The 25579-nt window shown below is 49.4% G+C and overlaps 1 protein-coding gene across 5 annotated transcripts in view; it reads right to left on the bottom strand.

Annotated features, from left to right (window-relative positions):
• The window catches only part of STS (steroid sulfatase), a 269624-nt gene that overhangs the window by 222870 nt on the left and 21175 nt on the right, over nt 1-25579 (bottom strand). The window contains exon 2 of one of the 5 annotated variants that reach the window (XM_059158705.1): nt 3798-3968. The exons of the other annotated variants lie outside the window; for them this stretch is intronic. The gene's annotated coding sequence lies outside the window, so the exon portion shown is untranslated. The remainder of the gene's footprint in view (nt 1-3797; nt 3969-25579) is intronic. 5 annotated transcript variants of the gene reach the window in all.

Below are 25579 nucleotides of genomic sequence, written 5' to 3'. Positions count from 1 at the left end.
CTATGGGGATTAATTCAGTTTTTGACATTCCTTAGGAAGATGACCTAGAATCATCTTTCAAATAAACTAAAGACTAGTATTACGGGTAGGGGGAAATAGAAGTTCACAAAGTTCTCTGATAGTTGAAACGTGAACTAAATCTGAGTAGAAAATCACAAGCGCTTGTAGCTATTGGTATGACATTCAGCATTTTTAAAAAAGATTATTTATTTGACACAGAGAGAGAGAGAGAGAGAGAGATCACAAGTAGACAGAGAGGCAGGCAGAGAGAGGGGGAAGCAGGCTCCCCGCGGAGCAGAGAGCCCAATGTGGGGCTCGATCCCAGGACCCTGAGATCATGACCTGAGCCAAAGGCAGAGGCTTTAACTATTGAGCCACCCAGCAGTCCCGATGTTCAGCATTATTAAATGCACTTAAAACAGACCTCTCTGCACTGCCCTAGTAACGTCTCCAATAGCCATTTCCCGCTTTTTGCACACAGAAATGTTCTTTGGAGGTAAAGGTGTTCTGGAGTCCATGTTTTTTTCTTTGTCCCTCAGAAGAACGAGTCTCACGCTTCTTTTTCAAAGCAAAGAACGCCCATGAGTCATCACGGAAACGACCTCTGAGCCACTATTGCAAATACACAGGAGCCGAGCTCTTGATCTACCCCCTCCCCGAGTGTGAGATCTTGAAATACACAAACGAGACAGATAACTGAAGTCTCCTGGCTCCCCAGCCATCAGTGGGTCATGTGTGTGCCTTCGGCTCAGGTCAGGATCCCAGGGTCGTGGAAATGGAGTCCCCACGTCAGGCTCCCTGCTCCCCGGGAGGCCTGCTTCTTCCCCTTCCTCTACCCCATCCCCCCAGCTCGTGCCCTCTCTGTCACTCAAATAAATAAGTAAAAATGTTTAAAAAAATGTAAAAACCATGTAGAGTTCAAAGACAGAATGCACCTCTTAGGTTACAGAAGAGGGATACCAGGAAAACGTGATATTCGATGGTCAATTTCCATCCTGTCGTCAAACTCAGCGTTGATTTTAATAAAATAGAGACAGAGGGCCGCACAGGGGCAGAGCCCAGACTTAATAAAGAGATGGAAAATGTCTCCACAGTACAGTTGCAACACCATTATGCTAACCGCTCCTCATCAAGCGATTATTGCTTTAAAATTAGAAGACTGGGCCCATGTTATAAAACCGATCTGACCACAGGCAGCTCACGCGTGTCTTCCGACGCTTCCTCCGGAGAGATGACAATGAACGTTACGGATTTCTTCCTGACCCCCCAGCCCGTCTCCTATTTCATACCCGGAACCACAGGCTAGTTGACGGTCTTTGCACAGAACTCACTCTTAGAATGAGACGCTTAAAAGAAGCTTTTGAAAGGGCAAAAGCATCCTCATCCACATAACACCGCATACGGGGTGCAGACAGAGGGGCTGCTTTCTGTGTTTCCAGTGTCGTCAGCTACAGGACGACCTCGGCAGGAAATTCAGGGGCCCGACTTTAAAGTGTTGGTTCTGTGCACAAAGAAACAAGAAGAGCACACGCCTCCTCCGGGACCGAGATGCGTTGGCTCCTGGGAGGAACCCCCATGGGTTAAGGAGAGATCTCCGCTAACAAGTGCCCACCCCGTCCTGTTGGGCAAAGCCACAGCTCGGGGCACCCCACAGTTAAAGACCATTCTCTACACTGGGGTACGTGACAGGCCAAATTCTATCAGAAACCTTATCCCCCCCCTCTTTTTCGCAAGTAACCTTATTTGACTAAAAGTCGAAGGAATCCAATGTACCACTACTACGACCATCGGAAACATCCTTTCCTACTCGTGCGTTCAACGCTTACAGACTCCACAGCTACAAGGTTCTCTGCATTGCTGGGACATTGCAGGGAATACTGTGTTTCCGGCCCCCAGAGTGTGCAACGGGTCTGCAGACAGAGGTGACTCCAAGCATCAGGACGGGACCCATGATGCCCTCTGAGACGGGATTAACATCCCACACGGGGCAGGAGTGTCTGCAGGGGGAAGGGTGCCTCACCCAGCCAGAGGCCTCAAGCCAGGAGAATTTGGCTGGTGGTGGAGCCCGGGGGGGGGGGGGAGGGACAGTGCCTGGCTAGTGGGAGAGCTTTATCATGCAATATGTCTGCTAGGGCCAGAGCTGGTAGGACACCCACAGTGGAGCTCCTCCTGGCCCTGGTTGCAGAATCCCATTTCCATTCTAGTGGGGAGCCACCGGAGAGCCCCAGCACGGCCAGAGGGAGCACTGTGCCTAGGCTGGAGGAAATGCCTAGGCTGGAGGAAATGCGGCTGGCTTCCCGCGGACGACACAGTCCAGTAGGAGGCGAGTGTGTCGCACACCTGTCACCGGAGGACAGCTCAGCCCAAGGCATGGTTGGCCGGGCCAGTATGGACGGAGGGACACATGGATGGACAGACAAGAGACACCTGGAAAGCAATGCTAGTGGCGGCTGATCTTGTGCATGAGAGAGCTCTGTGCTCTGAAGGCCCCGTCCTCCAGCGTAAGGCATGTGTCCCTGCTCTTGCTGTCAGTCCCCGTGTCTGGACGGCCATGCTGCTCACCGAACTGTGGCGAAGACCCAGCTGCGACCACAGACAGACGCACGTCTTGATGTCAGTCATCAAGCCTCCGTCACCCTCCGAGGTCCTCAGTCCCAAAACAGTCCCAAAACAGGGCAGGCAGGCAAACCAAGAGTGGCCGCTGAGCTCACTCACAGCATCTTTCGCTCATAACAAAGTCCAACAGACACAAAACTCAGAGCTGCTGCGCTAGAAGACGGTGGGATCAACTTGAGCCCCTGTCCCCGGGCATGAGGTGGCTTCCCATGGAGCTCCCTCACACTTCCGATGGGAACAGTGTGCCAAGCACGACCTAGGGGGCCCAGCGTCCTCCACGTGTCCCCTCGAACAGATGTCAAGCTTGCAAACGAAGCGTTTGACGCCAGTGTGTGTGCAGATGCCTTCTTAAACGGAATGCTTTATTCCTTAGGTATCGAGACACGCGTTGACAGAAATGGACAATGAAATTGCTGCTCCAGATTCTGAAGCCAGGGGCTGCTGGTCAGAGGTAAGCAAGGTGGGCTCTGATATTTCTGCTCCGAAGCCAACACCCACAGGCCCAGGCCCCCGGAACCCGGCCTGCCTCGGCAAACCACGCATCGGCAAAGGCGGAATGGCCGGTCCAAGCCACACCGCCCTTCCTCCGCGACCTGACTGTGCTCCCACGATGGCACCCTGCCTGGACCGAGCTGTGCCGCGCACCCCGTCAGGGATGGACAGTGACTCACGAAGCACTGGGTACCACACAGAGAGGCCACACGGAAGGCATGATGGCCTCCACGGTTTTCTGTGAACATCACCCAACAGAGACACAGGGTTCACCATCTTCAGAGTTCCAGGGAGGAGGTGTTGCCAAGCACCGCCCACAAGCACACGGCATGAGGACCCGTCCATCACAGATGGGACCAGGATACGCTCAGCGTCGTGGCAGACTTGGCATCCCCGAGGCACACGACACGTGCCTCTTGAACCCGGGTCCTGCACAAAATTCCGACCACCACCACCGATGGGACCCAAACAGCTCCCCAGACAGCAGGAGGACAGAGACGCTGCACATGTATTTTCCCCAAGACTTATCTTTGCAAAACTTCCAAACTCACTGAATAATTAAAAAGAAAAACGAACTCACGTATCCTCCACATAGGCTGACGGATGGCTCGCACTTTGCACTGCGTGCTCGCCTGCGGTCTCTCCCCAGGTACGCACACGCATATGCACACCCGCACGTCCACGCATACCTTTTCTCTGCATCCGAAGAGAGGGTGGAAAATGGACTTGTGCTTGTGCGTCATGATGTTTCACCAGGGATGTGTCTGCAGAAACCATCGCCGTCACCCTCTGAAGAGCTTGGCGTGGGTCTCCCAGAACGAGGACATTTCCTCCATAAGCACGAGGCTGTCACACCGGCCCTGCACGCGAACGCCGAATCGGCACACTCAGCTTCGACACGGTCTCCACGTAACTGTGTCTCCTGGTCCCCCCACCACCACCCCCGTCCCCATCTGGGACCCTTTCCACATTCAGGCAAACCTTTCCAAACCCAGAACAGTCCCTGACCTTCCGCTGTGTCCCACGACACTGACTATTTTGGAAGAATCCAGGTCAACTATCTATGACAATGTGCTACATTTTGGGTCCGTGCGCTCCCTTCCTCGTGATCAGATCCCAGGGCAAGGTTCCTGGGAGGGACATTCCGCAGCTGATGTCCTGTTCCTGCTGCCTCTGATCGGGACGCATGGGACACCACGGTGCCCTCCCATTGATGATCAGTCAGTCAACGGAACCATCTCTGTTTGATTGATTGATTTGTTACATTTATTGGTTGCTTTTGATTACTATTTAGAAGGATTGATTCATTTTCTTTCACGCAGTATCTGATCATGAACCTTGCTTTCTCGGAGACACACAACACGCTGACCATAATTTCCCTGGTTGGCACGATCTTGACCCCGAAATGTGTGTATTCTCGTGGGTACTTGCTACCAGAAAAACATCCCTACTGAGCATTGACCGTCCCCTTGAAAGCACCTTTTCACTGTCACCAAAGGATGAAAAAATTACTCTCCTAGTACATATATAAGCAGAGTACATCAAGGGACCTGCTAGCAGGTCTTGTCAAACAACATGATGTCTCATAAAAAGGACATTTGGGGGGGGGGGGTTCATAAGAAAACTTTAATTTTGCGAAGCCTTTTTTGGGAGGAGAAAAAAGAGAGAAATATCAGAGATAAGATTCAAGTCTTTTTTTGACGATCGCCAGTCCATTCAAGGAGACGGGAAAAGTTTAAGATGCTGCCTTTCGGACCCCGTGTTTTAAACTGTGAAGCACATTAACATACCCCTCGAGGATGGCTTCATGTTGGTGAGATATAATGGATATGGTCACAAGGTATGTAAGCACATATATCGTAGTCCCCGTTGAAAGACTCCCACTTCACATCCGAACATTAGGGAGGAATAATGAGTGTGTATTGGTTTATCATGAATAAACCATGAACCTTTTCAGCTGCATACTTTTAATTAGCTACTGAGTCTGTCCATTTTTTCCCCGAGCTCTTCTGGCTGGGTCCGGAGAATGTCCCTGTCCCCTCTAGACTAAAATCGCACGCGCGCGCGCACACACACACACACACACACACACACACACAGATTCAAAGCATTTCGCTGCAAAAAGTCCGGTGGTTTCCTAGGGGAGTAAAAATAAAAGTCGACTGAGCAGGTGCTTACGGATGTGAAAGCTGTGTCAGAGCGCAGAGCGAGCTCCTGCATGAACGATACGTTTAGAAAATAAATTCTCCTCTAAAACCCCCGAAAAGTTTGTTTCTGAAACAGAGAAAAGGAACCAATGATCCTTTTAAGGAACAAATTACAGAAATCACAATAGAAAAATGAATCGGTGAAGCGGCTCAGCATTAAGAATGGACACAAGCCAAGGCTTTAAGCCTCCGTGGCTGTTTCCTGGGGTAGGAGAAGCCTCTGCAGTGGGGTTTCCATTTAATAGGGGAAAAAAAAAAATCCTAAAAGGTCTTTCTCTTTTTCTTCTCTTTAATTCTCATTCTAACGCGGCTCCCTGAACGTAGAAGACCACTGAATGTATTCCGGGAAGAAAGAGAAGATTAAGTCCACAAGGAGGGTTTCTGCAGCTCTCATGGCTGCCGGTCAGGGCTGGGAGGGTCTCTGTGGTGGGGCTGGGCTGTGTGGGGTCCTGAGCAGCTCTCCTAGCCTCCGCCCACCAGCAGCAAAGCTCCTCCAAACTCAAGAGCTGTTTCAGTCACCCTAGGAACCTGTCCTTTGAACCCCATTTTGCATGAGGAGGTGTGGACACTGGGAACTTCATCCGCTTCCTGAGGACACGCGCCAGCTGGTGGAGAGTGGGAATCCACGTCCCAGGCAACGTATCTCTGACCCCACGACATGGCTCCATCTTTGGGAGCCTCCCCTACCAGTGGGAACCCATATCTTCTCGAAAAGCATCTCCGTGCTCCTTCCTCTGAGCCTGTTGACACCTGGCAGTGCTCTCCTTGACATCTTAATGACGGAAGGAGCCGCCCTGTGCCTCATCGCTCACCTCCCCCGGGGGGAGCTGCCCTTCCTACAGGATGCTCCCCCTTGACAAATGAGACCTTTCGGGGGTCAGGTGAACCCCCAAACATCTTGTCCCTACAATGTCCGATCTTGCACAAGACCATGTGAATGCTCCCCAAATACTCAGACAGTGGTCACAGGGAGGTGCACACCGCGTCATTAATGAGACATGGAGAAGGGGTTCCATGGGTCCCTCCTATGCACCACAGCAAGCCCTAATACAGCCATTTTCTGAGTACAACTGGGCTTGCCAACACTGGCTTGTAGGACTGTCCCCTCTCTGTTTTTGGAGCCCAGGAAGAATGTTTCCCCCATGTTCAAATGGTTGCGAAAACACTGTTTTGTGGGGCGTGAAACGTATATGAGACGGGGAGTCCAGGGTCCCCAAAGAAAGCGTGCGAGAGCACAGCCACCTCCGCCAGCCCCCCTGTCATCTGTGGCGGCGTCCGTGCGACACGGTCAGAGCCCCGTACCTGCCCAAGAGATTGCAGAGCTGCAGAGCTGGACATACTGACTGTCGGATCCTGTCCACGCTAAGTTTTTCAACCTCCCCTACAGAGTCCTACACACGAAGACGGCTTTGAATCTTTTCATGAACATAGACAGGGACACCTGCGGAGCTCGGGCGGTGAAGCATTTGCCTTCCGCTCAGGTCAGGATCCCAGGTCCTACGTTATGATCCCAGCACCCTCGGACGGAGCCCCACTTCGGGCTCCTTGCGCGGCAGGAAGCCTGCTTCTCTGTCTGCCGTGCCCCCTGGCTTTTTCTCTGACAAAATCTTAAAAAAAAAAAAAAAAAAAAAAAAAAGAACAGACACATATTTTTAGTTGTTGACATTTACACAAAGCTAGCATATGTCTTGAAACAATTAGCCTACAGATTTATCGTTCACGCATGAAGATACAAAGTATTCTCCCCCGTGCATTAAGATACAAAGTATTCTTCCCCCAGTGCATGAAGATACAAAGTATTCTCCCACGTGTGAAGTCACATTCATGCGGATACCACACTGGGGCGAAATGACGCTTCTGTAGGTTTTCCTCAGTATGGGGCTTGCTTGATGGAAGCTAAGCTTCCAGCAACAATTTCTTAGGTCCAGTCAGTGTCCCGGAAACGTTATTTCCCACCCCCTCGCCCCCCAGAGATGGCATTTGGAACGGTCATCAATCTTCTGGCGTGGCATTTCACGTTGGACTCTGCTGGAAATGGGATGCCACGCGGTCAGCACTGATCCTGGACCCCCCTCAACCGCCCGGGCGACAGAACCAGCAGGCACGGTCGTCTCCTCTGACCGCTCACTGTGACGTTCCCGGGCGAGACAAAGATCACACGGACGCGGCTTGGAACAACGGCGCGACTCCCCCTCGGGAGGCAGCTGGGATCCAAAGCATCATTGTCCTTTCTCTTGTCTCCCCCCTTTATTTACAGAAAATAGATTTCAAGGCATCAGCATGGAAACGCTTTGACCCGTATCGGGTGCTTTATGCTCAGGACCCCTGGTGACTGAGGAAGACGAAGAAACAGGTCGAACGATGAAGGAGGAAGTCACCATGCCTACCTCCGCCGTACGACGGCGGGAACCCTACCTGCGGGAGGAAATCAGCACGGGAAAACCTAAAGGCCCACGCTCAAAGGACGTTTTTCAAAACAGGAGAGGCGCTGTTCTCACCCCTGGGGATTCCTCCCAATAGGGGTGATCAGGCCATGTCTAGAGACATTTTTAGTTCTCATGGCTGCAGGCATACTGGCTTCTACTGGACAGAGACAAAAGATGCTCTAAAATATCATAGAGAGCCCCAGACAGCCCCCCAGCACAGAGAACCACCCGCCCTGCCGACATGGAACAGCCCCCCCAGCACAGACAACCATCTGCGCAGCTTTCCACCAGAAAGGCATTGGTGTCACATGTCATCAGTACCACGGCGTACAAGCTATGCCCTCGAGTACAGGTCCAATAACCCCTGAGGTGGGTGTGACCACAGAGGTGGGGCAAGAAGCAGGAAGGGTAGCGAGGGGTCGTGATCAGTTTGTTCCAACCATCACGCACAGCAGCAGCGCGCACAGCAGTGATGGCTCCACTATAATTCCGGTGAGTGACGTGAAAATAAGCCTCTTCAGGCACGATTTACAGGCCAAGTTACAGTCACAGAACAAGAACACTGGAGACCAACAGGTTGCGCCTGCTTGATTATCAGGAACCCATACACCGATGAGTGGGTGAACTCACAAATCGCAAGCATGCTTCGGGACCCCGTCCTGTCTCTGTGTATCCGCGATTATCATGACTGTCGCTTACTTCCTCGTCTGTCTGTCCTGCTCCTGCCCCTCTCCGTTCATCTGCAAACCCCAACAGGGACTAAGAACAGAGTCCGCAACCACACCCCTGGTCCTTGAGCTGGACATGAGAAAAGCCCTGGAAATCAGAAAATGTTTGTAACCTCTCGTTGTACTTGGCAGCAAAACCCAACTTAAAGCGCATGGACATAGCAGATGGTGAACGTGCCAGCCTCAGCGAGCCACTGGTACCGCGCTTTGTCGCGACATCCGACATTTTCCTGTACTGGGAAAACGTCAAAAAGAGTTCAAGACACCCCATGAGTGGCGCTGAGAGGAAGGAGAGGAATCACCTGTCCCTGGCAGTAGCCAAGAAGTGTGGCCATCAGGGAAGTCTGCTTGGGCTGTGCCTCGGACGGAGGTCGTATAAGACGACGGTAAAGAGACGGAAAGGCAGGTTGTTGAATCTGGGTGACTGGTTTGCCACAGGATGACCAACCCTTCCAGTCTGTCCAGGACGGAGGGATCCCAGTGTTCAAACTGAGACAGCCCTGGGTAAACGTAGGTGAGCTGACTGCCCCCACTTATGTGCAAAGCTTGGCAGAATTAGAGATGGGACCACTGCAAGCCAAGTGTGAATGCTCAGGAAACAGACCAAAGGAGCTCAAGAAGCTCATGGAAACCCACGGTGAAAACCATCTTCTGAATAGGAAGGAGCAGAAGACAGCATTGAGGAATCTGAGAGGAGACGCTTAGTGGATGTCACAGGACGTGTCCTGAGGTCAAGTGAGGACAGAGGTCACCTTCCCTGCCAGCTGCTGCTTGTGTCAGTAACCAACGGCTCTCAGCTAAGTGTGTCTTTGGAAACTGCTCTCAGCCAGAGTGGACTGCCTTTCCCAAGGTGATGCCAACCCCCACCCTCCAGGTAACCATGGCTGGGTCCCCAAGGTGTACCCTCCTTGCTTCAAAGTAAGACAGCTCTGAGGGTCATACGACCTCCCGAACTCCCTCCGACACAGCCTGACATCTTTGTTGCAAGGGCATGACCATCCAACTTCTCCCTCTGCCTCATCCCCCTTACAAGTATGGATCCTAAGAACTCCCACCAGCACCACCAAAACCCCCTTGTCCCAGAATCTATTTCCTGGGACCGGACATAAGTCAGGAGCTGAAAATAGCTTTAATCTTGAATACATGTACATGGTACACATGGGTGAAACAGCTCCTTCTCCCCACCGAGCTATAATCCTAGGCAAACCCTCCAAAAACAATGGGAGGCGGGTCTTCAAGCCCACCTTCAGGGCCCCCAGGTGTGTCAACGCCTCAGGCAAAGGCAAGACAGAGCAGTCATTGACTAGAAAAACCCACAGTCAAAATGACTATAGTGTGAACTCAATTTACTGATTCAACATCATTCAAAGAAAGGCTTCGCAGAAAATATTTTCCGAGTAATCCAAGAGCCAGCACATCAATAACAAATAAGCTGGGCTAGGAGTCAGCCGTGAAATTGTAGAGATTCTCATGGTCCCGCTCATATATTTCTTGTGAAATGTAGTGCTCTAGGTACTTACTTATTCTTTAATGTGAAATCTGTGATAAGGCCTTCGGACTGAGGAATTTTGCATTCTAGGAAGAGCCAATAAGCATTTTCTTCAACTGGATGTTTGCTACACTAATAACCACAAGGATAACAGCGGTATTAATGATCATGGTGTTCTGAGTCAGAGTGGGGAAAAAATCCCATTAAATAAAATCTTTAAAAAAAAAAACAATCCCATAGAACACAGTTGGGTAACATAGAATCTGTGGGCCAAACAGCCCACTGTCTATTTTTGTAGATAAGGTGTTACATGAACACAGTCACATCTATGCCTTTATGAACCACCCATGACTACGTCTCCACTGCTATCACATCCGACCCTCACAGCCAACAACATCGACCATGTGGCCCCATACGGAACAGGCTGCCAACCCCTGACCCAGATATGGTGAAAATGGGACCTGTTGATTGTTGGTCTCAGGAGGCAGAGATGATGGTGGTCGGACAAGACGGATGACAATGAAAGATGTCTTTTAGAGGCTTGCCTTTTCCACGAATGGTCATTTGTCTCTGGAGAACCCTGTCCCCAAGTCATGATGACATGGCCAACTACTACAGAATGACGGCCCTGTGGGACCCCTGAATTACCTGCTTCTTGAAAACCAATCAAGCATCCAGATATCATAAACATATATTACAGGGATACACCCCGGAATAGTATTTATCTCGACTTGGCTGCATCCGATGTTTTTCCTAGAAACTTAGGTTTTTAGGGTATTGATGATCTATCAGCATACAATTTCATTTATTATTACTAGAGGACTATATAAATATACTTTCAGTGAAAATTACAGCCCTTGTTGTCTTCAAACACCCCGCCTGGAGGGACAGCCATCCGTTCTTCTGCGGGAATATTCATGTGTTTGCTTACGGAGGGCTGCCCTCACTTGCCGCGGTGTTCTGTGAGACATGCCCAACGCATGCATCATCCTTCTAAAATAAGCATGACTCTGAATTCCCCACATACATCTGGCTCTAAGGCCTCCAGATAAGGGAACTGTAGACGCACATCGATATTCAGCATCCGCTGGGAGCTTGTGTTACCCAGGACTGTGGGAAGGCTGGAAGTTTAATCAGAGTGAGTCATCAAGCTGTCGCTCTATACGGGAGGAACATCTGCACTTACACAACCAAGTCAGACAGATGCATTCCTAATTCACAGAAGCCCCTCTCCTGCACCAGCGAATTTTTCAATGGCTGCGTACGATGGGAAAACAAGGAAACTTACGTTGTATTTCCCACTTTATGTAGCAGATACTGAGTCATGTTGCTGGAAGGCTGGGTTTATCACATTTTTTTTTTTAAAGAGTTTATTTATTTGAGAGAGAGAGAGAGAGGAAGAACACAGAGGGAGCATGAGACGTAGAAGCAGACTCCCCCTGTGAGGAGAGAGCTCGATGTGGGGCTCAGTCCCAAGACCCCGACATCACGACCTGAGCCAGAGGCAGAAGCTTCCCGACTGAGCCACCGAGGCATCCCAGGCTGGGTTGATTTCAGACCCATAATCTAAAATTCTAGAATTTTTAGTACTCGAGTCAAACTATAAAGTAGGTTTTATGCCTGAAATAGAGCTGAGTTTTACAGATTTATGACACAAAACAAATTCAGCTAAACAAAATAATGGTGACCCAATGGGGGAAGACAATACAATTGTCTCTTGTGTTGTTGGGTTGGTTTCAAACTCGCCAGACATGGTGACTTGTGTTGCCTTAATTTTACTCAGGCCACCTTTCGGCATGCTCTGGATGGAACAGTTGTTACTGTCTTTAATGTATTTAATTATAATCTTGATAGGGCCAGTTGGTGATTTGATATTTCAAAAAAAAAAAAAAAAACCAACAACAGTACTGGAATCAGCGATTCTTATCCATGTGCTATATAAAGGAATATCTCCATTAGCAAAAGTCTACTAACTCTTGCAATTAGCATGTGCTGTAATCTGTTTTGTGTGCTGTAGGTAGTATTAGGAACTGCAGCTATGGAATGAAGCATGGCGAGGTACGAATCCCAGTCCTATGACTTACTAACTGTGTAGTCATTCAGATGATCTTGGGTGAGTGACTTTGCACCTCTGAGTCTCAGCACTGGGTGGGAGTCACACTTCCTCTCCCTCAATTGAGTAAACCATGTTCCCGGTGGAGGCCACATCAGTGTATTTACAAGGTTCTGAAGGTTGTGCACAGCCGCAGAGCGGGTTTCACAAAATGTCTGATGGATTTATGTCTTAAATTAGGTTATACAATGAGGTCCAGAGATTCCTCCTGGGGAACTCTGAATAGTCTTAGGGTAACCATACGTTTAACACAGATTTGGACATGAGGAGCTGTGAGACAGGATTTCTTTAAAATATCAACTTGTATAAAGACTATGAAAAAGAAGGACTAAGATACAACACATACACACAGTTGTCAGCAATCCCTGGTGTGCCTTGCCCTGGAGATGCAGAGCTCTAACCTCTGTCTCCATTGGCACGAGGACTTCCCTCTACCTGTCTGCACATCACTCCACACCCCTACGTGTCTGTCCAGGAGTCTCATTATAAGGACACCAGCCCTGCTGGCTTGGAGCCCTTCTCACTGCACTATGACCTCATCTTAACTTTACTATTATCTCTTTCCATCTGCAATGACTCTATTTCCAAAGAATGTCATGTGCTGAGGTTCCAGGAATAATGTGGTTTGGAGGGATCACTCCTCAACCCATGAGAAGCAGCTTTCTTCTTTAGGAATGGAGGGGTGTTGGCAGTAGGCAAGGAGCACACACGTGGTCTGAAGGCAGGCCCCACACACCACCAAAGCTTCTCAGCAGTCAACACAGGGCAAGTGCCCTGAAGTCTGGTGCTACTGCATCTCTGGAAAATGCCTGGTCTGACCTATTCCTGGCAAACAGCTCAGCCCCCACAGAAGGGTGCGCCCAACACACTCAGGAGACAACCCCAAAGCACCAGGTTCCGGGGAACAGGGGACACTGCACCACAGGGCACTACAGAACCTCTTCTACATCAGGCCACTCTTTCCAAGGGCAGGAAAGAGAGCTGACTTTTCTAACATCCAGAAAAAGACAGTGAGCTAGACAAACTGAAGAGACAGAGGAATATGTCCCCAATGGAGAAAGAGGACAAAAATCACAGCAAGAAAGCTAAACAAAATGGAGACAAGCAATCTGTATGCTAGAGAATTTCAAGTCATGGTCATAAAGATACCCCCTGGCCTTGAGAAAAGAGTAGAGGATCTTGGTAGGACCCTCAACAATGAGACGGACAACAAAAAGAACCAATCAGAGATGAAGAACTCAAGAACTGAAATTAGAAATACACTAGAAGAAATAAAGAGTGGACTAGAGGCAGCAAAAGAATGAATCAGTACGCTGCTCGCTGGAGTAATGGAAAGCAATCAAACTGAGCGAGTGGGAGAAAAATAATAATAAAAAATGAAAACAGACTAAGGGAACTCAGTGACTCCATCAGGTGTAGTAACATTGGCATGATAGGGACCCCCGAAGGAGAAGACAGAGAGAATGAGGCAGAGAACATATCTGAAGAAGCTGTAAACTTTCTAATAGCTATAAATCCAGATCAGGAGGCACAGAGATCACCCAACAAAATCAACCTAAGATGTCCACCCAAACATACACAGTAATTAAAATGGCAAAAGTCGGGATAAAGAGAGAATTCTAAAAGCAGCAAGAAGACAACAGATACCTACAAGGAGAACCCCATAAAGCTAGCAGTGGATTTCTCAGCAGAAACTCTGCAGGCCAGAAGAGACTGGCAGGATACATTCCAAGCCCTGAAAATTAAAACAAAACAAAACAAAACAACAACCAAATAAAAACCACAGCCATGGATACTCTATCCAGCAAGGCTGTCATTCAGAATAGGAAAGATAAAGAGTTTCCCAGACAAACAAACGTTAAAGCAATGCATTGCCACGAAACAAGCCTTACGAGAAATGCTGAAGGGAACTCCTTGAGTGGAGAGGAAGGATTCTCAGGAGGAGAAGAAAAGTAGGAAGCTTTACAGAAGCTGTAAAATCCAATATATCTATAAAACTCCGTCAAGGGATCCACAAAATAAAAGGATGTAAAGTATGAGACCTTATACCTAAAAGATGGGCGAGAGAAAAGAATGGGTATAAACTCAAGGGGCCATGGATGCCATGTAGACTGGTATATGCATAAGATGGTATCTGTACACCTAATGGTAACCACAAATCAAAAACCAGAAAAAGATGGGCAAAAAAATTAAATAAATAAAGAGCAAGGGACCTACTACGTACATCCCTCAAGAAAGCTAGCCAGCCCTGAGAGAAAACAGGAGAAGAAGCGAACAAAGAAGAACTAGGACAACCAGAACACCAGCAACAAGAGGGCAATTAGGGCACACGGATCAAGAATTACTTTGAATGTGAATGGGCTGAAAGCTCTGATCAAAAGGCCTAGGGCGGATGGGACGGAGAAAAAAGCAGGACCCATCTGTACGCAGCCTACAAGAAACTCATTTCAGAGCTACAGATGCCTGCAGACTGAGCATGAAGGAACCGAAAAGCATTTATCACACGAACGGCGGTGAAAACAGAGCTGGGGCAGCGGTCCATACATCAGACAAACGACAGTGTGAAACAGAGACTGTGTCAAGAGGCAAAGAAAGACCCTGTAGAAGTGTAAAGGGGAAAATCCAGAAAAAGGATATAATAATTCTAAATATGTATGCATCCAACATGGGAGAACCCAAATATATGAACGCAGCCAATAACAAATATAAAGGAAGTAAGTAATAATAATACAATAAGAATACGGAACTTTTGGGCACCTGGGGGTCTCCGTCGGTCGATTAAGCATCTGCCTTTGGCTCAGGTCATGGTGCCAGGGTCCTGGGATCGAGCCCCGCATCCGGCTCCCTGCTTAGTGAGGAGCCTGCTTTCTCTCTTTCCCTCTGCCTGCCGTTCCCCCTGCTTGTGATCTCTCTCTGGCGCTCACTCTCTCTAACTCTCTCTCTCTCTCAAATAAACTATTTAAAAAAAGAGTAGAGAACTTTAAGGCCCCACTTACATCAATGGATAGATCATCCAAATTGAAAATCAAGAAGGAAATGGTGGCTTTGAATGACACATTGAACCCCACACATCTAACAGATACATTCAGAACATTTCATCCTAAAATAGCAGAATACACAATCTTTTCAAGAGCACACAGGACTTTCTCCAGAACAGACTGCTTATCAGGCCACAAGACAAGTCTCAACAGATTCATCAAAATAAAATGTGTGAAATCAAAATAAAATGCTTCTTCTCAGCAAAGGAAACCATCCACAAAATAAAAAGAGGACCTCCTGAACGTGAGAACATATTTACAAAGGACATATCCAATATTTTGGTCAGTGTCCAAAATATATAAAGAACCTATACAACTCAACACACAAACAAACAAATAACCCAACTTTAAAAAATGGGCGGAAGACATGAACAGACATTTCTCCAAAGGGATGGGCAACAGACACAGGGAAAGAGGCTCAACGTCACTCATCATCAGGGAAATGCACATCGAAACCACAATGAGATTCCACCCCACGCCTGTCAGAATGGCTAAAGTCAACAACACAAGCAACAAAAGCTGCTGGCGAGGACGTGGGGAGAAAGGAACCCTCCTACACTGTTGCTGGGAACGCACACGGACACAGCCACCGTGGAACACAGTACGGAAGTTCCTCAAAGAATTAAAAGTAGAATTGCCGTAGGATCCAGTAATTCTACTACTGGGTGTTCACCCAAAGAACACCAAAGCACTAACTTGGAAAGATACGTGCAGCCCAATGTTTCCTGTAGCATGGCTTTTAACGGCCAAATCCTAGAAGTAACCCAACTACCCACTGGGAGAGGAATGGATAAAGTAAGTGTGGTGTGTGTGTGTGTGTGTGTATGTGTGTGTGTGCACACGTGCATGTAAGCATGTGGGCATGCATACCTATGGTGGCCTAAGAAACAGACCGTGCACTCTACAGAGCACACCAATGGTCACCCAAGGGCAGGAGGTTGGGGGCATGGTGGAAACTGCTAAAGGGATGATGAGATGCCCTTGTTGGGATGAGCCCTGTCAGTACAGAATCACTGACCCTCTGGACTGGACACCTGAAACTAATAGGACACTGTAGCTTAACTGTATTGGAATAACGAAAAAAAGAAAGAAAGAAAAAAAACCTAAGAAAGATACATGGGTGTCCCTAGTTCTCCCTCCTAGAGCCAAGGAGTTGGCAGATGGGTAGGGAAGCTGGTATGTGGACGCGGCACATACGTTTTTCTCGTGCCTATGGGCTGCCCCATGTCTCCTGCCGTTATTTCCAGTTTCTCAAACCAGCTCCCCCCAGCCCACCCCAGCGAGCCCATATAGTCCACAGGCATCCATGTTCATTCAAACCACTTTCCTACCCAACAGTGCACCCATCCCTCCGAGTACACGTGGTGTTTATGGAAAGACGACCTCCCCTGCTGACCGGTAACAGGACCTGAGATGTCAAAGGTCAAAACTCACACCGGAATCCATTTCGGAGTCCAGTCAGGCGCACTGGCCCAAAAGCCACCCCAGATGCTTGGATGGAGATAGGCCACGGTGAGGAAGAACCACCCCGTGGTGGGGCCAGGGAGGGGGTGCCCGGTCCTGGGCACTGGGGGGCACATGATGAATACTGAGTGACACCTACTGTATGCACAGGGGTGCTAGTTCACCTGGCTTCCTCACGGTTAGCTCCAGAAGGTCTCTGGTGCCGACTGTGGGACGCAGGGCTGAGTCCCTGCCTCCTGGGAGGCAGGGTCGGACAGTCATGGACTTTATGGCCAGAGAGAGAAACCCAATATGGCACAGCATTCACAATGACTGAACCTAGGATCATCTGTACATCCTTCCTCTCTGTGAGAAAGGACGGTTCGTAACTGAAAAGAAGGATGTCAGAACGCTCATTCTTTCCTGTGACACAGAAATGGCGGAAATGTTGTGACCTGCAAGTGGAGTAAATCCTTAAAAAACAGAGTAACAAAGTTAAATACATTTGTCTCTTAGGAGGCCATCTCTCTGGCATCAACCTCTAGGACAAACGTCATCTCAGCCGTGACGGCCGTGAAACGCCATGATGTTGCTGTGAGGTCGTGATCTGCTGGGGGTCTGCTGACAGTGGTCAGCGGTGTGGCTGTGGCCCATGGGCCACCCGTTAGGGACCTGCATGGGAGCACACCAGTAGGTCTTTGCAGATCCCTGTCCTTCATCAGGCCGCACTGTTCAACTGCTGAGGCTCACCCCTCGGAGACAGTTGCCTTCCCAGATGGCTCCCTGAAACAGTGTCTGAAACTCTTCACCATTACCCTTTCTTGGCCTGACCTCATCCTATTTACGGGCATTTTCACGAGAACAGCGTCAACAAACAGGGTTCCGTTCTACCCCAGGGACCCAGCAGTTGGCCGACGGGTGTCCATAGTGTTAATATTCTATATCAAACACGACACTCTACTGAATTAATATGGGTAGGACTCTGAACACACAGATGGCTACACACCTTCTACCACGGAATACAGTCCCTTTTTCTTGGGTAGACACGCTCGCCCTGCCAACTCAAACAGGAAGGGTTTCGTGGGTGGACGTTAAGCACCCCCTCTCTACAGGCACGGGGAAATCAGGACATTGACAGTCACTCCAGCCATGGAAAACACCAGCTTCGGGCTTTGCTCGCAGGTACTGGGCCAGTGAGTGGTGTCTGACTTACGAGGGCGGTTTGGTTTATCAACTTCCAAGTGCAGGTTTTACAAAGTGATGTAGAGGCAGATTCATAATTACTCGCTTTCGGTGTAAAATTATTAATTGTGGGTGGCCGGGGGTGAATTTATAGCACACGCCAGCTCTCTCAGGTGAAGACTGTTATAAATGACCTAATACCTGAGGCGCACCCCCAGCCCTTAAAAGCGCAGCGCCATTCATTCAATGAATGAACCGGCATTTACAACCTGATGCAAACTCAGGGCACTGAGTCTGGAGACCCACACAGGCTGGGTCCTGCTCAAGGTTGCAGGTAGAGCAGCTCAAAGCCCAGCAGGACCCCACACCTCGACTATCCACCCTTCCTCCCGCGATGCCTTGGCCACTCATGAGAGCAGAGAGTGACTCCTCTGCTACCTTATGCTCACCAAGAACAGATTTTATCCAGTGGAAGCACTGACGTCTCCTGCTTCCTCCCCCGCTGGGTTTAGAAACCAGAGACCCCGGGTTGGGATGTCCATGCCATCCGTGGAAATAGGGAGGAAAGCAGAGGTCAATGGCTGGAAGGAGCGAACTCTTGAGAAGTTTTTCAGGAAAGGAAGAGAGAGGACCAAGGTTTGACAGAAAGGAATGTGATCAGAGGCAATAGCAGGGAGGGGAAAACCAACAGACTCAGATGCCCCAGCCAGGTGATGCCCTCGCCAGGTGGTGTCCCAACCAGGTGATGCCCCAGCTGCACCTGCCGGGGGCATGCAGATTAGGAAAAGTGGCCTTCGCTGAGGTCCTCATTGGGCTGAGGCCCTCACTGGGCCTCCAACAAAATCTCTCTCCCTCCCCCAAAGTAAGCTCCATTAAAAATCATAAAATAAACACCCAAAGACAAGGTCACTGAACAGAGTTAGTTCTTTTTAGCACTGATGCTCTAGTAGCTTAAAAAAAAAAAAAATTTATCATAGCCCACGATGATGAGCATTGTTATTTGAAAGGTTTTTGCATGGTTAGAGTGAATCCATTTGCAGTAAACCTTTGTCTCTCTTTGCATCCATAGATGTCCCTGAATGGGCTCAAGAACCCTGACCCGAGGAAAATGTCTCTTTTGCCTAAGATCAATGCAGGAAGAGACGGCAGAAAAAGTGAACTTTGGCACTACCTGTCCGTGGACACACAGGTATTACTTACTCAATAATTTCCTTTTAGCAAGCAATGGCGGTAGGTTGTTCATGGACTCCTGGACGCATAAATAGCTAAGTGACAGACTCACGGAAAACTAATCAAGGTCTATTCTAATTTTTATTTATTTATGTGCGAGACAGTGCGTGTGCGTGCCCACCCGCTGGGCAGCATGGGGAGAGAGAGAACCTCAGGCAGACTCCACACTGAGCACAGAGCCTGACACAGGGCTCGATCTCACACCCTCGAGATCACGACTGGAGCCTTAAACAAGAGTCAGACCTTTAACTGACTGAGCCACCCTGGTGCCCCAAGGTCTATTTTTACAACAACCTACCTCAATGAAACCCAATGATGGCCACACCCTGATCCCTACAAATAGGTGAATGTCACCTTACATGGCAAGAGGGACTTGGCAAGCGTGATAAAGGTAAGGACCTTGAGATGGGGAGATGGTCTTGGATGATCTCAGTCCAATATCTTTCATAAAGACTGAAGTCTTTATGAAAAGGGAGGTGGTTGGAGCAGACTCAGAGAAGGGGACATGAGAAGGGAAATAACAGGCTGCAGGAAATGAGGAAGGGGTTTCGAGCTACGAACGCAGGTGTCTCCTGGAAGCTGGGAAAGATCAGGAAACAGCATCTCCCTTGGAGAAGGTGCCAATACCTTGATTATAGGATTTCTGACCTAAACCTAGCAAACGCCCAGGCTTCCCTAGGTCTGATGCAGTGGGAGTGCTGTTCTGTCCAAGGGCGTGGAAATTCAATCAAGGTAGACCACAGAGCACCAAGGGAGTATTTTGACCAGTGCCTTTCGGGGTTTTGGTCTTCCTGACCTTCTACGGGGAAGGGAAGCCATTCATTTCATGATGGTCTCCGTCTTCCCTGACCTCACATGCATTGCCTTTCAAGGTCTAGGTTTGTGGCCATCGTGCATCCTGCTTTCTTTAACTCCCCGTGCTGGGCCCTTTGTGACTTTGTGATTTTAATGGCAGACAATGCTGTTTGAGTACTTCCTAACACGGGAGTCATTCTGTTTCAGAGTCCCCGGCCAGGAGAGAACATCTATATTTTTCTCTAAATGACTCTAAGCCCCAGGGCACAAGCCGAACAAAGTACGTTGGTCATTGACGATTACAGATTTTCAAAGAGAATGGTCACTTCTTGCCGAGGATACCATCGCTTGCGCTTCATCAACCGATTCCTCCATGTTTATCACGGCCAATTTCAGCACAGTATTTCATCGGCAGCATGAAGTTTGCAGAAAGAAAAGGGTTTACCACATATTCAGCTTTTCGCTGGGCAGGACTCCACTCCTGCTGAAGTCCACTCGCTGAAGTCTCAGGTCACCAAGAGATCAGGCTTCTCTGCCAATTTTGTGATGCTTCGGTAACAACTCATTACTCACTGTCCGGATCAGGCCTGCTGGTCGACTGCCCCCAGTCACATCATCCTGGCTTTTTGCTCTTGAAAACCCCCCAGCACGTTCCCATGTCCAGATTGAAAGTCTTGGGTTTTATTCACAACGGTGCCGTTGGCCTACACCCAGTGCCTTTCCCTTACCCTTATTATTAACTGTGCATTTTGAGAAAACCGTGCATCTGTTAAGACGACAGTAGTCGGAGATGTACAAGTCACGGAGGTCTCATTGATGGGTGCCTTGGTTAGCTTGAGGGAAAATCAGTCTGAAGGGCCCGAGAGCAGGAAGGAACGCCAGACACATTTCCTTGGGAAATAACCAGAGAGAGAAGGAGAAACCAGGAACATCAGCAGAAGAGGGGTTATGCGATTTCACGGAAAGGCTGACGAGGGCACACATTCCGAGCAGGGTCACAGAGACACGCAGCACGCAGACCTTTCATTTCCTCATGCCTGAGCGACTGAGTTCTGGGTCTTTCTCCGACAATGATCATAGGTTCATGCCATCGAGTGATGTTTCAACAGCCCAAGGGCAACATTCCTGTGCCGTGGGTTCAAAGAAATTGGAGGAAAGCTAGAGAAATGTGCCTCTGAGAACAGCTGCTCAGACAGGGAATGGTAGTGGGGCTGGGGAAGTGGGCACGGAGCGTCTCTCTGGGGTGATGAGCATGTTCTTAAACCGACCTCAGGAGCTCACGTGACTTGGTGCCCTGATAAAGAACCACTGAATCGTACACGTGGGTGAATTAAAATGATATGGAAAATGTGCCACCACCCCTGTAGGCACCCATTTCACCAACTAAAAGAAAAATAAGAAGACAGTGCATTTGTTAAAACAAATACATCTGTTGAGATGAGCGGTCGTCCTCATGGGCCCCGTGAATGGCCCAGGAGTTGGATGTTGTCCAATTCTTACTCTCTTTCTGCTACATGTGAATGTGCAGACAGGACTGCACATTGTCCCGATGTCTCTGGAGGTCTACAGTCCTGCATCTCACCTGGTTTAGGAGATCTAGTCTTGGAAGGATCTCACCTGCTTTAGGAGACCTGGTCTTGCAAGGATCTCACCTGCTTTAGGAGACCTAGTCTTGCAAGGAGAATCTGATGGATACTGTTGCCCTGATCGCTTCGCCTGCCTCTTACAACGGATGCTCCCACACACACCGTCTAGTTTGGTCTTCGCGGCGTGCGGGTGAAGGTGCAAAGGGTCTGCGCAGTGCACCTGCAAGTTGAGTGGGCAGCTTCCTAAGACACCAGCAGGAGAGGAAGCAGCTGGGAGATACCACCATTTGGAAAGAGCTCCACCAGGGTCTCCTGCAGGCACCACAGCTGGGCCAGAGAACCAACATGGTGGGGAGAGGCCAAGGTCTGAGTAGAGAAGTCACCAAGGTGTGAGCAGAGAACAGAAAAGCAAAGCCTGTGACACACAGAGTAGATGACAGGGATGAGGGAGCAGGAGGCTGGCTGAAGACAAAGCAAAAGCTGGCACCTTGCACCCCCTCTCCACTAGCTCCCCTAGGTAATCTGTGTGACATTCCTCAGGCACCCCTGACCGCCATAAGCGGAAAAACAAATAGTTAACTTGCAGAAATCACAATCCTACGAGACAGGAACCTCCCTTGGTTTACAGATGTCCTAGAGATTTACAACAAAAATGTTACCTTATCAATAGCACAATTTCCAGAGGCAATTGAGGCTCAGTTCCTCAAGCCCTAAGGTCACCCTCCCCTCCATAAACAAAACTGAAGGAGGCTAAGTAGAAAGAAATGTAAATATAGTTACATCTCTTCTGAACCTAAATCTCACTAACAAAGACGCTTGATAGCAGGAATGTGACATCCCACCAGGAACCTCTCCACTATCTTGATGTTAATGGGGGGGGGGGGGGAGACAACACTGATCAAGCCTCAAGGCCTCCTATCCCGCACTATGTAGGCCCTCTTTAGCATCTGAAAGTTCTGTTGAAACCTCTCTTCCCCTCACCTTCCTCCAACCGCAGGGTACAGAACCTGCCATCCCTCACAACCCCAGGCAGCCGCTCTTCCTGCCCACGGGTCCTGTCCCCGTGCTTTCATAAACCACCATTTTGCACCAAAGATGTCTCAAGAATTCTTTCCTGGTCATCGGCTCCGGACCTCAGCCCACCGAACCTCACCTAGGTTCTAGAACTTCATCAGCAGGATCCAGAAAGGAGGCAACGGTCCAGGCAAGTGGCTCAGGCCCACGTTCAGCAAAGTGTGCGGCTTCTGGGAGGCGTTCTAACTCTGAGCAGCCGTGGGCGGCAGGGCCATGGCTGCTTAAAGGGACTACAGACGTCTGGGGGCAGGCGGGTGCTGTTCATTCCTCCTCTTCCAAAGACAGGCACCTGATGCTCTCACAGTTCGTGGAAAGCCCAAAGTCATGTTATTTTTATTTTTAATTATTTTTATGAACATAGAATGTATTATTAGCCCCAGGGGTACAGGTCTGTAAATCGTCAGACTTACATACTTTACAGCACTCACCATAGCACAAACCCTCCTCAATGTCCGTCCCCCAGCCACCCCAAAGTCACAGTTTTTAGGGAGACATCCAAAGGAAGAACAACATCTCCCAGATGATAGCCTGGTCATGGTAGAAGTTCTTTAATCAACGCATAGTTTTATTATCAAAAGGCTGTCAGAACTGTCCATTTTCTCCGGTCCAATTTACTGAAGTTCGATTCTTCCTCTGTCACACATCGGAAAGGGACCAAGAGCCCTCTTTCTAAACACGCTTCCTAGGAGTGTGGCAGTGACCCGTCAGCTGTGGCTTCCAACCACCCTGAGAGAAATGCTGCTCCAGGATCTCTGTTCTTGTAACCCGCCGGGTAAAGGCAGCGGTAGGGATCCTTGCCAGAAACGAGATGTGTTTCCCGTGTGAGATGATGATGTCTGTGCGCCCATGACAAAGCATGTGCCATAGGGAAAACCCTCTCGGGGGAGGACCCCTGCACGAGGACGCTACAGGCCTGTTTAAAAAAAAAGTGGGGGGACGATCCTAATTCTATGAATATAGTAAATAATGATTGGCCGCCCTGCAAGGTATTTCTGAATGTTGGTAGAAAAATAGAAAAAGGCCACACAAAATGATTCCAAGTATCCTTAACATCCAGCTATCACAGATCGAAACGATGTTCGCCTCCCCACCTTCGGTCAGCCCTTGAACCAAGTCGAAATAATTATACTCCACGTGTTATTTTATACACAAGGTTCGTTCGGTCTAAAAGATGCAAACATGAAATGCACGACTTCAACGAGTATCGCACGACTAGCGCTTCCGTTGGAAAACCCTGCATGGCAGGTACGTCCGAGGGCAGCTGGGACCGTGGGGGCTTTCCATGCTTCTTTACAGAAAGCCCCAGGAGTCACCAGTATTGATCCCCGCAGTGGATCCCATCAGATCTGTAATTAGGTTCCCATGGACATGCCGCATACCGCACCGTACCGTGAGCTGTTTCATGGCCTAATTACTGGCTGGGCAGTGGCCAGGAGCACCATTTGCTGAGGATAATTTGTAATTAGTCACTCAGCCACTTCTCGGCTATTATGTCTAATAAAATCCCTCATCTCCTCATTTGTCAGCGGGATGCAGCTGTATCAAAGGCGAGGAGACGGGCGTCAGAGTGCATGTCAGTGAGGACAGTGAGCCCAAACCTAACGGCCCCCAGGAACGGGGAGCTTGAATATTCTTACGGTGATGGTGCTCTGTCCTCAGAACCTCTGGCTCTGTCCCCAAAGGCGGGGGTGACACGCTGCGGCGGGAGGGGTGTGACATCAGAAGAAAGGTGACCCAGCTTGGAGAACTGGCAGGTGGGCAGTGGGTCGCCACTCACCCTGTTGGCTCCTGGTTCCATGGCTGATTCGACTTTCCTACTCACCATCATGGAAACGCAGCACCGTCCCGGAAGGCCAGCCCGCTATGGGACTGGGCATGGCCCTCATGGATTTTTAAGCCTGGGAAGGTGGTCCCAACTGTGGCCGCAGTGGCATGGGTCTGGATGGTCCACCTGGACCCCCGGGCCTGTGTGAGGCTGCTATGTCCCTTCATGAGCTAGGAAGCATGCAGTCAGTTCTGCCCATCGGTGGCTGTCTCCTGGGACTCCCTGTCCCATTCATGACTCCTTGGCCCCCGCCCTCTAATAAGCCACAGGGCAGACAGAAACAAGTCCGAGCAGTGCTCGTAATAAATGCTGAGGGTTTGCCAGTGGCCCATTCACAGCTGAACGCAAGCCTCCTCAACACAAGTTCAGACAGGAAACACTGTAATTCTGCCTCCTGGGGCTGCTCAGCACAACAGACCAGATTCTCTGGGAGGAGGACCTGGACACGGAACAGCTATGCAAAGCTGCGGTGGACACCGGCACGGGGATAGCTCAGAGTCACGCACACCCACCAGGGGACCTGCCGATTCTGCTTCCGAGTGGACACCTCTGGCCACTGAATGTGGGATCAGAAATGGGCAACTGTACACCCACGTGCAAACAGCACTACGCACAGCAGCCAAAAGCTACAAACCAACCTTCCGTGCACAGATCAATGCAGAGACTTAATACAATGTATCCATACAGGACTGTGATTCAGCCATCAAGTGCAACAAAATATCGATACCTCTCCAGCACAGATGAACCTACAGCGCCAGGTGCGTGCTCCCGCAGAAGCCAGTCCCCAAAGCCCACATAGCAGGAGGCTCGGTTTCTGCCGAATGTCCAGAATTTCCAAACGCTCAGAGACGGAAGCGATATCTGTGGTCACCAAGGGCTGAGAGGAGTGGGGCTGGGGTTTGGGGGAATGATTTATGAAGTATCAGAACTAGATAGAAAGCGGATGAATGCAGGAACTGTCCCTGAGTTCCGCTCTTTACCATGCTTAATTGTACATTCTGTGACTTTCACCCCAATAAAAAAAGCCTTGAAGATGTAACTGAAGCTGAAGCTTATTTAAAAGAAAAAGCAGGGTACCTGGGTGGCTCAGTGGGTTAAAGCCTCTGCCTTCGGCTCAGGTCATGATCCCAGGGTCCTGGGATCGAGCCCCACATTGGACTCTCTGCTCAGCGATGAGCCTGCTTCCCTTCCTCTCTCTCTCTGCCTCCCTCTCTGCCTGCTTCTGATCTGGGCCAAATAAATTAAAAAAAAAAAAAAATTAAAAAGAGAAAAGAAAAACCATATCCACCCTGCCTTCTGCTATCAATTCTGATCGTGTGAATTTACATCCACAAA

Source organism: Mustela lutreola, chromosome X (assembly GCF_030435805.1).
Source record: "Mustela lutreola isolate mMusLut2 chromosome X, mMusLut2.pri, whole genome shotgun sequence".
Classification (NCBI taxonomy): Eukaryota; Metazoa; Chordata; class Mammalia; order Carnivora; family Mustelidae; genus Mustela; species Mustela lutreola.
This window is presented reverse-complemented; position numbering and strand designations above follow the sequence as displayed.